Source organism: Oryctolagus cuniculus, chromosome 12 (assembly GCF_051225735.1).
Source record: "Oryctolagus cuniculus isolate XC-2025 breed Fujian yellow rabbit chromosome 12, ASM5122573v1, whole genome shotgun sequence".
NCBI classification, from domain to species: Eukaryota; Metazoa; Chordata; class Mammalia; order Lagomorpha; family Leporidae; genus Oryctolagus; species Oryctolagus cuniculus.
The window spans coordinates 31,500,525-31,514,724 of NC_142878.1; the positions used below are offsets into that span (position 1 = coordinate 31,500,525).

General features: G+C 34.8%; 1 pseudogene; it reads right to left on the reverse strand.

The window, feature by feature from the left end:
- Nucleotides 1–9,990: 9,990 nt before the first annotated feature.
- On the reverse strand, nucleotides 9,991–10,677 carry LOC100352699 (elongation factor 1-beta pseudogene; annotated as a pseudogene).
- Between the last annotated feature and the right edge of the window lie 3,523 nt (nucleotides 10,678–14,200).

Genomic DNA, 14,200 nt, shown 5'->3' on the forward strand with positions numbered 1-14,200 from the left:
AATAAGAAATTCAGTACATCAAACAAAAAATACAGTGGAAGTCACCAGTGCTGTGGTATAGTAGATTAAGCCTCCACCTGTGGTGCTGGCATCCCATTTTGGCACCAGCTCATGTCCTGGCTGCTCCTCTTCCAATCTAGCTCTCTGCTAATGACCTGGGAAAGCAGCAGAAGATGGCTCAAGTGCTTGTGCCCCTGCACCTACGTGGGAGACCCAGAAGAATCTCCTGACGCTTACATCAGATCAACTCAGCTCTGACTGTTGTAGCCATCTGGAGAGTGAGCCAGTGGATGGAAGATCTCTCTGTTTCTCCCTCTCTCTCTGCCTGCATTTCTGTCTCTCAAATAAATAAATCCATTGATAAAATACTGTGGAAAACCTTAATAACAGACCCAGTGAGGCAGAATAAACAATATCCTAGCTAGAAAATAGAGCTTTGGAAATATCTTAGAAACACCAAAAATAGTGTTCAAGGTTTAGGAGACACCATCAAACAACTGAATGTGTGTCTTTGGAGTCCCTGAAGGTGTGGAAAGACACAATAGATTAGAAGTCTTATGATATAAAATAATAGCAGAAAATTTATCTATTTTAGAGAAATAAGGAAAGTAATGGAAGCACATAAACTCCTAATAGATCAGAAAAGATCTTCACCACAACACATTTTAGACAAATTTTTAAAAGTGCAATATAAAGACAATATCCTAAAATGTGCAGGAGAGAAGTACCAGGTTAACTTCCAAGAATTTCTAATTAGATCGACCGTTGACTTCTCATCAGAAAACCTCCAGTCTAGGAGAATGGAGAGACATAGTCTAAGTTTTAAAAGAAAAACACTGTGAACCCAGAATACTATACTCAATGATGCTCTCATTTGTAAATGAAGGTGAAATAAAGACCATCTAAAACAAACAGAAATTGAAAGTATCTGTCCTCACTTGCTAAGCCTTACCAAAGATGCTTAGGAATGTGCTATACCTGACACAGAGATTCATGAAAGAATGTAAAGGCAGAAAAGCTCCTAATAAAAGTACAAAAGAAATTCAAAGCAAACAATAGGAATATTTAGGGGAAAATGGCTGGACCATGTCACTACTTATCTATAATAATTTTGATTATAAATGACCTAAATTCTCAAATTAAAAGATAAAGACTGGCTGAGTGGGTTACAAAACAAAAGGCACTTACTGCCTACAAGAAACACACCTCACCAATGAAGATACACACAGACTGAAAGTGATAGGATGGAAAAAGATATTCTGTGCTAAAAGAAATAAAAAATGAGCAAGAATAGCCATTCTAATGTCAGATAAAATGGACTTTAATACAAAAACTGTTAAAAGAGAGAAAGAAGGGCATTATGTTATGTTAAGGGCTCAATCAATAGGAAGACATGACTATAGTAAATGTATTTGCACCCAATGCGAGGGCACCTGGCATTTTAAAACAAATGTTACTGGATGTAAAGGGAGACATATGATCAAATACAATAATAATGGGGAACTTCAACACCATACATTCATCAAAGGATAAATCAACCAGACAAAAAAATCAATGAAGAAACAACAGAGCTAATCCACATTATAGACCAGAACATTTCATCCCACAACTGCAGAATACACATTCTTTTCATTAGTGCATGGAACTTTCTTTAGGATAGACCACACACTAGGGTAGGATTCCAAATTTTTTAAAAATTTGTTGAGAAGTGGAAACTGAACAACATGTTCCTGAATCAATAGTGGATTAGATAAGAATTCAAAAGGGAAATAAAAATATTCTGAGAAATGAATGAAGGTGACACAACATAGCAACTAGTGCCTATATCAAAAAATTGTAAAGACATCAAATGAATGATTTAACATTGCATATTAGGGACAAGAGCAAAACAAACTGAAAATTAGCAAAAGGAAAGAAATAATAAAAATTAGAGGATAAATAAAATTTACACAAAAACACGATATTAAAGAAAAATGAAATGAACAACTTTTTTTGAAAAAAAAAATGAACAAAACTTAAATAACATTTGCCAAACTAACAAAAAAATTGGAGAGGGATCCAAATTAAAAAAAATCAGAGATGAAAAAGGAGATGTCACAAATAGATACCACAGAAATAAAAATAATCATGAGAAATCCCTGGTATGCCGGGATGGTTCAACATACCTTTCATTTTTAAGTACTTCATTCATTACTACATATCAGGAACATCATATGATATTTGTCTTTTTGGACTCACATATTTCATTAATTATAATGTTCATTCTGACAGGTGCAAGTTGATACCTCCTTGTGATTTTAATTTCCTGCTATCTAGTAATGTTGAGCACTTTTTGCATATATTTGTTGGCCATTTGTATTTCTTCTTTTGAGAACTATTAGTTGAAGTACTTTGCTCATTTATTAACTGGATTGGTTGGTTTCTTATTGAAATTTTTTTTCATTTGGTAACACATTCTAGGTGTTAATCCTTTATCAGATAGGTAGCTTGCAAATATTGTTTCCAGTTCTGCTGGATGTCTCTTCACTCTATTAATTTTTTCTGTTCCTGTGTTTTTAAAACACTGTTATTATAGCTGTGACTTGATGCTGAGTTCTTTATTTGAGTTTATTACCAGTGTGGTAATATTTCAATGAACAATTTTGATTCACTGTATTACAATTTAATTCATAAAATCATTTCCTAAAAGATATTATGATAAATATGCACTCATTGCTTATGCATTTTGTCTTCATAATATAAACCTTGACATAGTTTAAAATTCTCTGCTTTCAAGAAATACAATTCATACACACAAAAATGTAAGGATTAAAAATATTTGCATATATATGCTGTTAAAAATTATACTCGGCAGTTGTTACCTTTATGGTTTGGAAACAATCCCTTATGGGTATTCAGAAATTGCCTTAAGGCAATTTTGCTTTTAAGCTATCATAATGCATTTGTACTATGAAATCACATATTCTCATTTATTTTATAAGAATACTATTCTAAAGCCTTAGTGCTTGCAATCTATGAAAGAACCATATGGAGGTATTAATTATCAGCCCTCTTTGAAAAGGTTAACTTTTATGATGGAAGATCTCAATTTCTCTCTCTTTCTCTCTCTCTCTCCTTCTTCCTCTCTTTCTGTCTCTTTCTCTCTTTCTCACTCTTTCTCTCTCTGTAACTCTGCCTTTCAAGTAAAGAAAATAAAAGACAGTGAGAGGGAGAGACAGAGAGAGAGGTCTTCCATCCTCTGGTTCAATCCCCAAATGGCCATAACAGCTGGGGCTGCGCCAGGCTGAAGCCAGGAGCCAGGAGCTTCTTCCTGGTCTCCTATGTGGGTACAGGGGCCCAAGCACTTGGGCTATCTTCTGCTGCTTTCCCAGGCTCATTAGCAAGGGGCTAGATTGGAAGTAGAGCAGCCGGAACTTGAACTGGTCCCCACAGGGGATGACGGCACTGCAGATTGCGACTTAACCTGCTATGCTGCAGCACTGGACCCATAAAATAACTCTTTAAAAAAATTCTTCAAGATGCTAAGGAGAAGAAACACTAGAGTAAGTCATATGTATGGAGATAGGAAGGATGGGAAAGGGGCAGCAGATGAAAATATAAGGTCTAGAGTTTAGGAATAACATATTCAAATTACATCCATAAGTGATATTTATATCCTTATAGGAATTTTTTTGGTGTGGATAGTATGAAGTGAAAACAAAAGAAAGACAAATTCTGAAATTTTGTGTAAAAAAGCTAAATATGAGTAACAGATTTATTTAGTAAATTTCATATTTGATCTATTCTGGCAGTAAGATACAGTGATAATTGAAATGATTCCTTCTTTTGACTCAGTTTGTCATAACCTGGAGGAGGAATCAGGAATTCATTTTACAAAAAGATAGGTGCTACAATTAAATTTTAAAAGTTAATTTTAATTGAAAAAACTGAAGAACATTTTATATAAGAGGTGACTTTAACATGACACTTTCAAGGATTAGTAGGATTCTAATAAGTAGGATTCTATAATATCTAATAAGGTATTCCAGGATAAAGAATCTGGGCTAGCCAAGGGAAGGGTCAAGGGTCAACAAAGACAGGACTATTGGTCAGTGCATTGGAAGGAATACAGAAGACATGGAGAGGTGTTTTGGCCCTTGTAAAATCGGTGTCTCTACATCTACATGTTGGAGGCTGGCATTGTGGCATAGCAGGTCAAGTTGCCACCTTCATTATGGGCATCACATATGGTACTGCTTCATGTCTCAGCTGTTTTGCTTCTGATCTAGCTCCCTGCTGATAGTCTGGGAAAAGCAGTGTAGGATAACCCAAGTATTTGGGCCCCTGCCACCCACAGGGGAGACACAGGAGGCAGCTAGGGAGTGAACCAGCACATGGAGATCTCTATTTCTTTGTTTCTCCCACTTTCTCCATAATTCTGGCTTTCAAAATAAATGGAAAGTTCTTTAAAATAAATAAATATACATGTTGCTGAGGGCTGGGCAATTAAAAGGGAAGACCCAATGTAATGTGCTAATGATTTTCCTTCACCCACTTATTTCTTATGAGAGAATTATGATGTGATTGAAGGATGTTCTTTGTGGAGTAGAGTGTTAATAAGCCTAGGTTTGGTAAACTATTAATGTCTTACATATATAAGCTGCTGAAAATATTTTGAGTATCTTCACATATATTTTTAATTCCATCTTCTCAAAGACTTTCTGAGTTGGTGAGGAAAAGTATTCTATATTATACAAGATAATTTAGATATAGAAGCACTTGCTCAGGGGCCGTTGTGGTACTGCAAGTTAAGCTGCTGCCTGTGATGCCAGAATCCCATATGGGAATGCAGGTTTGATTCCCTGCTGCTCTGTTTCTGATTCAGCTTCCTGCTAATGTTGCTAGGAAAGTAGCGGATGATGGCTCAAGTATTTGGGTCCCTGCCACCCATGTGGCAGACCCAGATGATCTGAGATTCAGGCTTTGAACTGGCCCAGCTGAGTTTTTAACAGCTATTTGGAGAGTGAACCAGTGGGTGAAAGAGCTCTTTGTGTTTCCACCTTTCTCACATTCTGTTACTTTTCCTTTCAAATAAATAAAAAGATAATATTTTAAAAAGAAATATTTGGTCAAAATTTCTTAATTAGTAAGTTTTAGAAAGGGATTTGACTCAGGTTGTCTGATATCAGGTTTACTCTTTCATATACTACTTGTGCAAAATCAGAGTGAAATAACCATTGGAACTTATTAATAGTATGAAGAAAGAGAAATGAACAGAAGAATACATAGCTTACTCTAAAATCTAATTTCCTAGCAAGAGTTTTATAATCTTTGATTTTAAAGAGACAATATTTCCTCTATTTGTTGATGAGTTAGCTATGAAAAAGCCAACTGCTGAAATATACTATTAAACTGCTGTATCTTAATTTGAAATCAGTTGGTCCTGTCATGCTCCATTTAGTTGTTATTTGAATGGACAATAGTGAACCTAGCGTCTGTAACAAATAGAAATGAATAAGCTCTTATTAGAAGGGATCCATATTATATATAGTCCATGTTTATTCATAATTTGATTATAAGGACAAAAAGGAGTGAAGTATTCTTTAAGGAATTATTGTAAGGCTCTTGACAAACAGAAAAACAGAATGCTTCTATATTTCATTATATCCCATTTTCTTTTTTTAGCATAAAACAGTATTTCAGCTATTACTCATGGCCCCATCAATCTTTATAATGCTTCTGTAAGCCAGGTAGGTGATGAGAATTACTGTTATAGGAGAAGGAATTTAGTATGTTTATTTATTGTAAGAAAAAGACACATGAAGACAGGAGACTTGCTATAAGAACACTTGAGCTTGAAATATTACACATAATAACAGGAAATAAAGAATTATCCAAGAGAGGAAAAATAAATATAACTAATCTATTGGGCATGTTTTCTCATAAGTGAAAATAGAATATAAATTGTAATGAAGACTTAAAATAGAAAAATTCATGACACTCCAGTGAAATTTAATAAACATTTATTGAGTGTCCAATGAATTCAAACTTTAATTATTTTCTGTTTCCAGTTATATTGAAGAGTGCTGTTCCTTAAGTGCTGAGTATTAAAAATATTTTTTAAATGCTGAAGAAGTCTCTTGGAGATATAAGCAGTTAATGAAAATGAATTTAATAATGATTCTGGTTCTGGGTGGTTGTGAGGAAGCAGAGTAATAAAAAATCCTTTGACTGACCTCTGGTGAAGAGTTGCATAAATTATAATAGAAAACAAACATGGATAACCTCTGTCTTTAACTTTTGATTATGGAAAAGTGTTATAGGATTGTGATTATCTGTTTAGCTGCAGTATGGCAAAATAAAAGGAGAAAAATTAAACCATAACATGAGAAATTAAAAAAAATATTTGAAAGGTCCATTGTGCATGTGTGCTCACACACACACTCACACACACACACGCACACCCACACACGCAGAGAACCAGGGTTTAGGAATGCAATCTGGGACTCAAATACTTGTACCATCACCTGCTGCCCTCCATGCGACACATTAGTTGTTAGGAAGCTGGAATTGGGAGCAGAACATAGACCCAAACCCAGGCACTCTGATATGGGATGCAGGCTTTCTAAGTGGTGTCTTAACAACTATGCCAAATATCTGCACCTATTAGAAATTTTTAATTGATACTTGAACTTTCCAAAAATGGTCATTGCCTTTTGCAGTGTTAGACTGGTTTATTAAGGGAGGTTGTGGAACATTTTTAGATAAGAAAGGAGGATAAGATAAGAAAGATCACCTATCGGAGTGCGTATATCACTCCTAATGTGCCTAGCCTGAGTATATATGTGTATTTGTGTATGTGTGTGTGTGTCTGTTTTAAGACTATATTTTTGAGAGATGACTTAATTCTTTTATTAAATATGGATGGGGAGAGGATATTCAAGGGTGGATTGCTGTTCTTTTCAGCTTTTTTCTTCAGTTTGTCTGAATGTATGAATCTAAGAAAATGTTTTCATGTTAAAATTTACTGTCCTTAGTAATCAAAAACGTCCAAAATAAGTAAGTGAAGATGAATAATGTACAGTGAGTATATATTGTGAGATGCCTCCAGATTTTAAAGTAGGCCAATATATTTTCCTTCTATTTCTGTTAGAAACCAAAAGTCTTTCAAGTGTGTTGTCAGGGAGAAAGGGTTTCCTGTTGGTAGTGACTTGATCTTTCAGAAGTATATTTTCCTTCCACAAGTATATTTAAAAAGAGAAGTCGGTAGATAAGGCAGTACTTACCCTATAAAAGAAGAGCTCTAACATTACAAGGGTGGAGCCAGTAAGAGTGGAAAAGACATAGTATTGCTAGAGGTCCTTTTAATCACACCATAGAGGAGATTTCCTACTTTAGTTCATTTTCTGCTGCAATAACAGAATACCGTTGCCTCAGTAAATGATAGACAATAGAAACTTATTTGGCTTATGGTTCTGGAAGCTTCAATGTCCAACCAAAATAGGTTTTATCTGATGAGGTCCTTTGTGCTATATCATGACATAGCAGAGGGCATTGCATGGCTAGAAATTGTGGGTATATGTGCCTACATATGGGGGCAGGAATAAGGGGACCAAACTCATTCTTTTCATCAGTAACTCACTCCTCCAATTACTAACCCACTTCCACTATAATCTATTACATCTATTATAATTCCATTATAATCTATTACTGAGGGTAAGCTTGCGTGATGCACAAACATCTTAAAGATCCTCCTCCCAATACTGTCACAGTGGCAATTACATTTCAATTTGAATTTTGAAGGGAATATTCAAATCATAGCAATATCTGCACTAAAAGTATACAAAACAATAAGAGGTAATGTAACGTAAGTTAGTAAAATGATCAAGAAGTAGTGACTGGGAAAAAATGACAGAAATCACAAAAAGAGAAGAAATCTGAGTCTAGGGAAGTAATCTGATTGTGGGTGTGTGAGATAAAGACAAAAGGAGAATAAGAAGAAAAGAGATACCAAAATTCCAGGTTCTAATGTAGATAGAGGAAGTGGCTACACCACAGTACAACTGATGAATTTAGTATAAATATTAAAATTGTAATTTAATCTTTTCCTTTCTCTTGAACTCTTTATCTATCTTCATCATCATCATCATCTGTCTCCTAGATCACACATCTATTTATCTTGATATTTTTGTCAATTCCTTCATGATATCAAAGGTTAAAATTTATTATATTCTTTGCAATATCAACTTTAGAATATTATAATATTTTTAGTAATTTGAACACTACCCCTCAAATTAGATCAGTATAGTTCAAACCTTGAACAAGTTACATGTTTCTTAAAAGTAGATCTAGTAATTAAGAATCTGGTGATGGTTGTGATGGTAACAATCTATGTACTGTATATTTTTAACAAGTTTACTTGATGAATTTTATGCACTCTAACATTTGGAAAGTTTTACTATAAAGATATAGAAACTTAAAAGTGATAAATGTTTCTGATTTTAGATATGCAGCCTTTTGGGGATATTGATGTAAATGCTAAGGCTAGAAAATTGAAACTGGTTGGTATTGGAGGGGGACTTATGACGATGGTTCTCTCAGTAGACTAACAGCAGGTTAAGATGAATGTAACTGTCATCTATGTTCCTTTACTGATATTAAAAATAATTGAAATGCTAAATTCTTAACTTCTTTCAGCTGCAAGTCTTATAAGAGTAGCAATACAAGTTAAGAATTCTCTTCCTGTCCTTCAGTTTTTGTAGCTTGTGTGTCTCTCATCTCCCTACTTAAACCTTCCCCTTCAAAATTTTTCTTAAATTTGAGCTCTGTATTCACTACTTTTTCCATTGTGTAAAAGGTTATTAAAAATTCTCTTAGAAAAGTTTTATATATTTTACAACAGTTTTGACAATAATGAAGAAAACAGAATAGGTTACTGCTTCCTCAATGAAATGATTATTTTGTAAATAAATAATTTCAAAGGCAATTTTAAAATTTTTTAAAAGGTTATTTTATTTATTTGAAAGGCACAGTTTCTTTTTTTAACTTTTATTTAATGAATATAAATTTCCAAAGTACAGCTTATGGATTACAGTGGCTTCCCCCCGCCCATAACTTCCCTCCTGCCCGCAACCTTCCCCTTTCCCGCTCCCTCTCCCCTTCCATTCACATCGATTCATTTTCAATTCTCTTTATATATAGAAGATCAGGTTAGTATATATTAAATAAAGATTTCAACAGTTTGCACCCACACAGAAACATAAAGTGAAAAATACTGTTTGAGTACTAGTTATAGCATTAAATCACAATGTACAGCACATTAAGGACAGAGATCCTACATGAGGAGTAAGTGCACAGTGACTCCTGTTGTTGACTTAACAAATTGACACTCTTGTTTATGGCATCAGTAATCACCCTAGGCTCTTGTCATGAATCGCCAAGGCTATGGAAGCCTTGAAATGCACAGTTTCAGAGAGAGAAAGAGATATAGACAGAGAGATCTTCCATCCGCTGGCTCATTCCCCAAATGGATGCAATGGCCAGGGCTGAGCCAGGATGAAACCAGGAACCCAGAGCATCCTCTGGGTTTCCCACATGGGTACAGGGGCTCAAGCACTCAATCTTCTGCTGGTTTCTCAGGCACATTAGCAGGGTGCTGGATTAGAAGTGGAGCAGCTGAAATTTGAATCAGCACCCACATAGGATGCTGGCATTATAGGAGGCCACCCAAACTGTTACATCACAACACTGGCCCCTGAAAGGTGATTTTTCTGTAATCCACATGGGAGAAAAATTTGATTGCTTATTGATTTCTGGGTATAATGGAATGTTAACATTTTAGGGGGTAGGTGGATATTTAAATTGTCCTGAAACCAGGTTTTTTTTTTTATCTAAACATTTTAATTGACTGGAATTAATAACATTGTAAAAGTTCAGAATCCAAACTGATGAGGAAGAAATTGCCCATCCTTAATAAATTAAAGAGGAATTAAAAAAAAATCTTTCAAGCTTTTATTTAAGTGAAACAATCGAAGGATTCCAGATTTTGTTGAAAGCAACCACATCCATGTATTGCTCTTAGTTTTCAAAAACTGTGATCTGTTCTCCATTATATCTGTTCAAACTTTGTCATCCTCAACTACACACTGTATTTGAAGTCTTTTGATTCTATACTTCACTGGAACTGGTTTAGAAGATCCCCGGAGCAAGCCATCTGCGTGAATACTTCTAACTCATCCAATTTTGTCCTATTTGTTTTGTCATCCCAAGATTTTATATCATGAAAGATGGAAGTCTTGGCAACAAGGGTAGCTTTTGACTTTGACTCAGACTGTGCAAGTTATTCCTCCCTTAGCCCCTTCCATCTTCATGTTCCTCCTTCTTATCTGGTCCAAAGAGGTCAATGTCATTATCACTATCTGTGGTTCCACTTCCTGTGGTGTCTTCCACATCTGCAGGGCCATTCTTGTCCAGAGCTTTTTTTTAACTCCTGGCAGGCTGGGCTTCTCCTTCTCATAAGATTTGATGTGATATACCAGCGTAGGGTATGATCACAGGTCGGTAGGTTGTGTGGCCAGAGACTGCTTCAAATACTGCCAAAGCTGCTTGTGATGGCACATGCCCTCTGATATAACTCTTGTCTGCCCCGTAATCATTGAGCCAGAGGCAGGTGAGGCTTTTTAGGTCTCTGAAACCCATGGCATATGCTGTACTGGGAGCTGGGAGCTGCAGATCAAAAGAACACAGGCTATCCGGTGCCAGGTACTAAAAGTGAAAACAGGGGCATTTTTGATAAGCCTTATAATCTCTTTCATTAAATTGAATGGTTATATTTTTTCTTTCTTCAATTCCTTTAAGTGACAATGATAAAGAAAAATTAATGAGGACTGAATTATTTTTATACAAAATAATTCTATTTGTTTTTGTAAGTATTCTAGATGAAAGTAAAAAACTTGGTACAATATGATGTGTGTGTATAAGTGTAATATTTTAACTTTCTAGTATAATATTATGTTTATTACTTTGGAAGAAAAATTTCATACTCTTAGCAGGCCCCATGATAATCATTTCTACCAAAGAAAAAAAAAACATAAAACATTAGTTCAGCTTCTTGGTTTATAAAGTGTGCAGTTTTGAGTATTTTATTAGAGTTGCAAGGCAATGTGAATTGTAAAGCAACCTTATGAGTTGTGGTTGACTGCAAAAATTTGTTAATTTGATGGTGTGTTATATTGGCTCAAACCTATAAGCTAATTATCCAAATTTTATAAAGATTGGTTTTATTTCCATTGCAGATTTTTTTTTTCTTGCTAGTTGGTTCAGCTTATTTCCATATTACTAGAGGGAAACAAAATTAAAATAATTACCTGAATATTTCAAGTGAGAAAGTGATTCCCCTTAAATAGTGAGTTTAATGAGGCTGAAAAAAGTTGTTTCGGGTGACCTCTGAGCCATTCTTCCCTAACCCACTCACAATGTCCGCTCAGATTTAGTGCCTAACACAATTTTTTTTTTTTTCAGTAACAGAAAGAAGACTTCTTTGCAGGGGATAGTGAAAAAAGAACTAGAAGGAAACTTTCTGATTAATAGTCAGCTACCCAATGCCAGCTGACTCTCTATTTGCACTCTGGGACAGGTTACTAACATTTCTTTTTTAAAAAAAATTTAATCTTTTTATTTTTTATTTTAGTTTTAATTAATTTTAACAGATTTAATACAATTTGTAGATACAAGTCTAACAACATATGATATTCCCTCCTCCCCTCCCAGCCTCCTTCCTTCTACCCTTCCATCTTTTTGCTTTTTTAGTTTTTGAGATAGCATATTTTAAATTTATATTGCACTAGAAAGGCTTAATACTTCACTGAATAATAAGTGTAACAAGTAAAAAGCAAAATGACCCTAGTTTAGTGGGAATATAGACAATAGCTATAAACAGTAATTGAATTCATAAGTGACCATTTCATCCATATACAGTTTTTGGTCAATTAGTCATTCATAATTTCTTTTAATGAAATATAACCAGTGACAATGTAACATCTAAATTTTTCCTGCATGGTTATAAGATAATTAAGTTCATTTAGACTTTAAGCCATTTCCTCTCAGCAGTTTATACAAAGGAGTAATTTTAGGCAGATTGCAATACAAATAATTATACTTTTTTTGTACTCTATTATTTACCACAGTTAAGGGAAAACATATGATGCTTGTCTTTTTGGGAATGGCTTATTTCACTAAGTATAATGGTTTCCAATTGCATCCATTTTATTGCAAAATACAGGTTTTCATTCTTTTATACCACTGAGTAGTATTCCACAGTATATATACCACATTTTCTTTGTCTAGTCATCGTTGATGGGTAGATGACTAGATGGGTTGATTCCATATCTTAGCTATTGTGAATTCAGCTGCAGTAAACATGGGATTACAGATAAATCTTTCATTTTCTGATTTCATTTCCTTCGGGAAAACTGCCAGGAATGGGATGCCTGGGTCATATGGTAGATCTGTTTCTAGTTTTCTAAGGAATCTCTATTATGTCTTCTACCAATGGCATATATTGTTTTTGATTTCTGTGCAGGGGTGAGTGAAACCTCACTGTGGATTTTATTTGCATTTCTCTGATGGTTAGTGATACTGCATATTTATTCATATGTCTGGACACCATTTAAAATTTCTCTTTTGAAAAATACCTGTTCAGTCCTCTGTCCATTTCTTAAATGGATTGTTTTGTTGTTGTTGAGTTTCTTGAGTTTTTTATAGATTCTGGATATTAATTCATTATCAGTTATGTAGTGAGCAAATATTTCTCCCATTCGGTTGGTTGGCTGTTAACTTTGTTATGCATTTCCTTTGCAGTACAGAAACTTCTTTAGCTGGATGTAATCCCATATGTCTATTTTTGTGTTAATGGCCTATGCTTTTCTAAGAAGTCTTTTCCTATGCCAGTATCTTGCAGAGTTTCCCCAGTATTCTCCTTTAGTCATTTGATGGTATCACATCATAGATTTATGTCCTTGATCCGGGGCAACACAGTGGCCCAGCAGGTTAAACCACTGCCTACAGTGCCAGCATCTCATATAGGTGCTGGTTCTAGTCTTGGCTACTCCACTTCTGATCCAGTCCCCAGCTAATGCACTTGGGAAAGAATAAAAAAGATGGCCCAAGTCTCTGAGCCCAAGCACTCTCATGAGAGACCAGGAAGAAATTCCTGGTTCCTGGTATTGGTCTGGCCCACCCTGCCATTGAGGCCTTTTGAGAGGTGATCCAGCAGGTGGAAAATCTCCCTTTGTTTCTCCTTTTATCTCTGTCTTTAATTCTGCATTTCAAATAAATAAATAAATACATAGATAAATATATCTTTAAAAAAAATCCTTGATCCTGTTTGAGTTGATTTCAGTGCAAGGTATAAGTTGGGGCTCTTGTATCCTACTTCTGCACATGGAGCTCCAGTTATCCCAGCACCATTTGGCTGTCCTTTCTCCAGGAATTTATTTTACCCTCTTTGTCAAAGTTTAGTTGGTTATAAATATGTGGATTGATTTCTGGGGGTTCTGTTCTGTTCCATTGTCTTACATGTCTATTTTTGTGCCAATACCAGTTCTCTTCATTAAAACTACTCTGCAGTATGTCTTGAAATCTGATATTGTGATGTCTCCAGGTTTGTTTTTCTTGTTTTATATTTATTTAACTTTTAGGGGTTTCTTGTTTGTCAGTATGGATTTTAGCATTTTTTCTATGAATGTCATTGAATATTCTTTGATAACATAGAGGAAGAATGAGCAGGTGTAGCCATCTTAAAACCAAACAAAATAGACCTTAACACTAAAATTGTTAAAAGGGAAGGGCATTATGTAATAATTAAGGGAACAATTCAACAGGAAGAAGTGTCTATAATAAATGTAATTGCACATAATGCCAGGGAGCCTGGTCATTGAATATTCTGCCAGAATGTCATTGGTATTTTGATTGGCATTGTAATGAATTTGCAAATTGCTTTGGATAGTATGGACATTTTGAGGATATTAATTCTTCCAATTCACAAACATGGGATTTTTTTTCCATTTTTGTATCTTCTATTTTTTTCTTTAATGTTTTGTAATTTTTATCATAGGTCTTTAACCTCCTTGGCTAAGTTTATTCCAAGTATTTAATTTATTGTAGGTATTGTGAATGGGATTGATCTTAGAAATTCTTTCTCAGCCAAGACATTGTCTGTGCA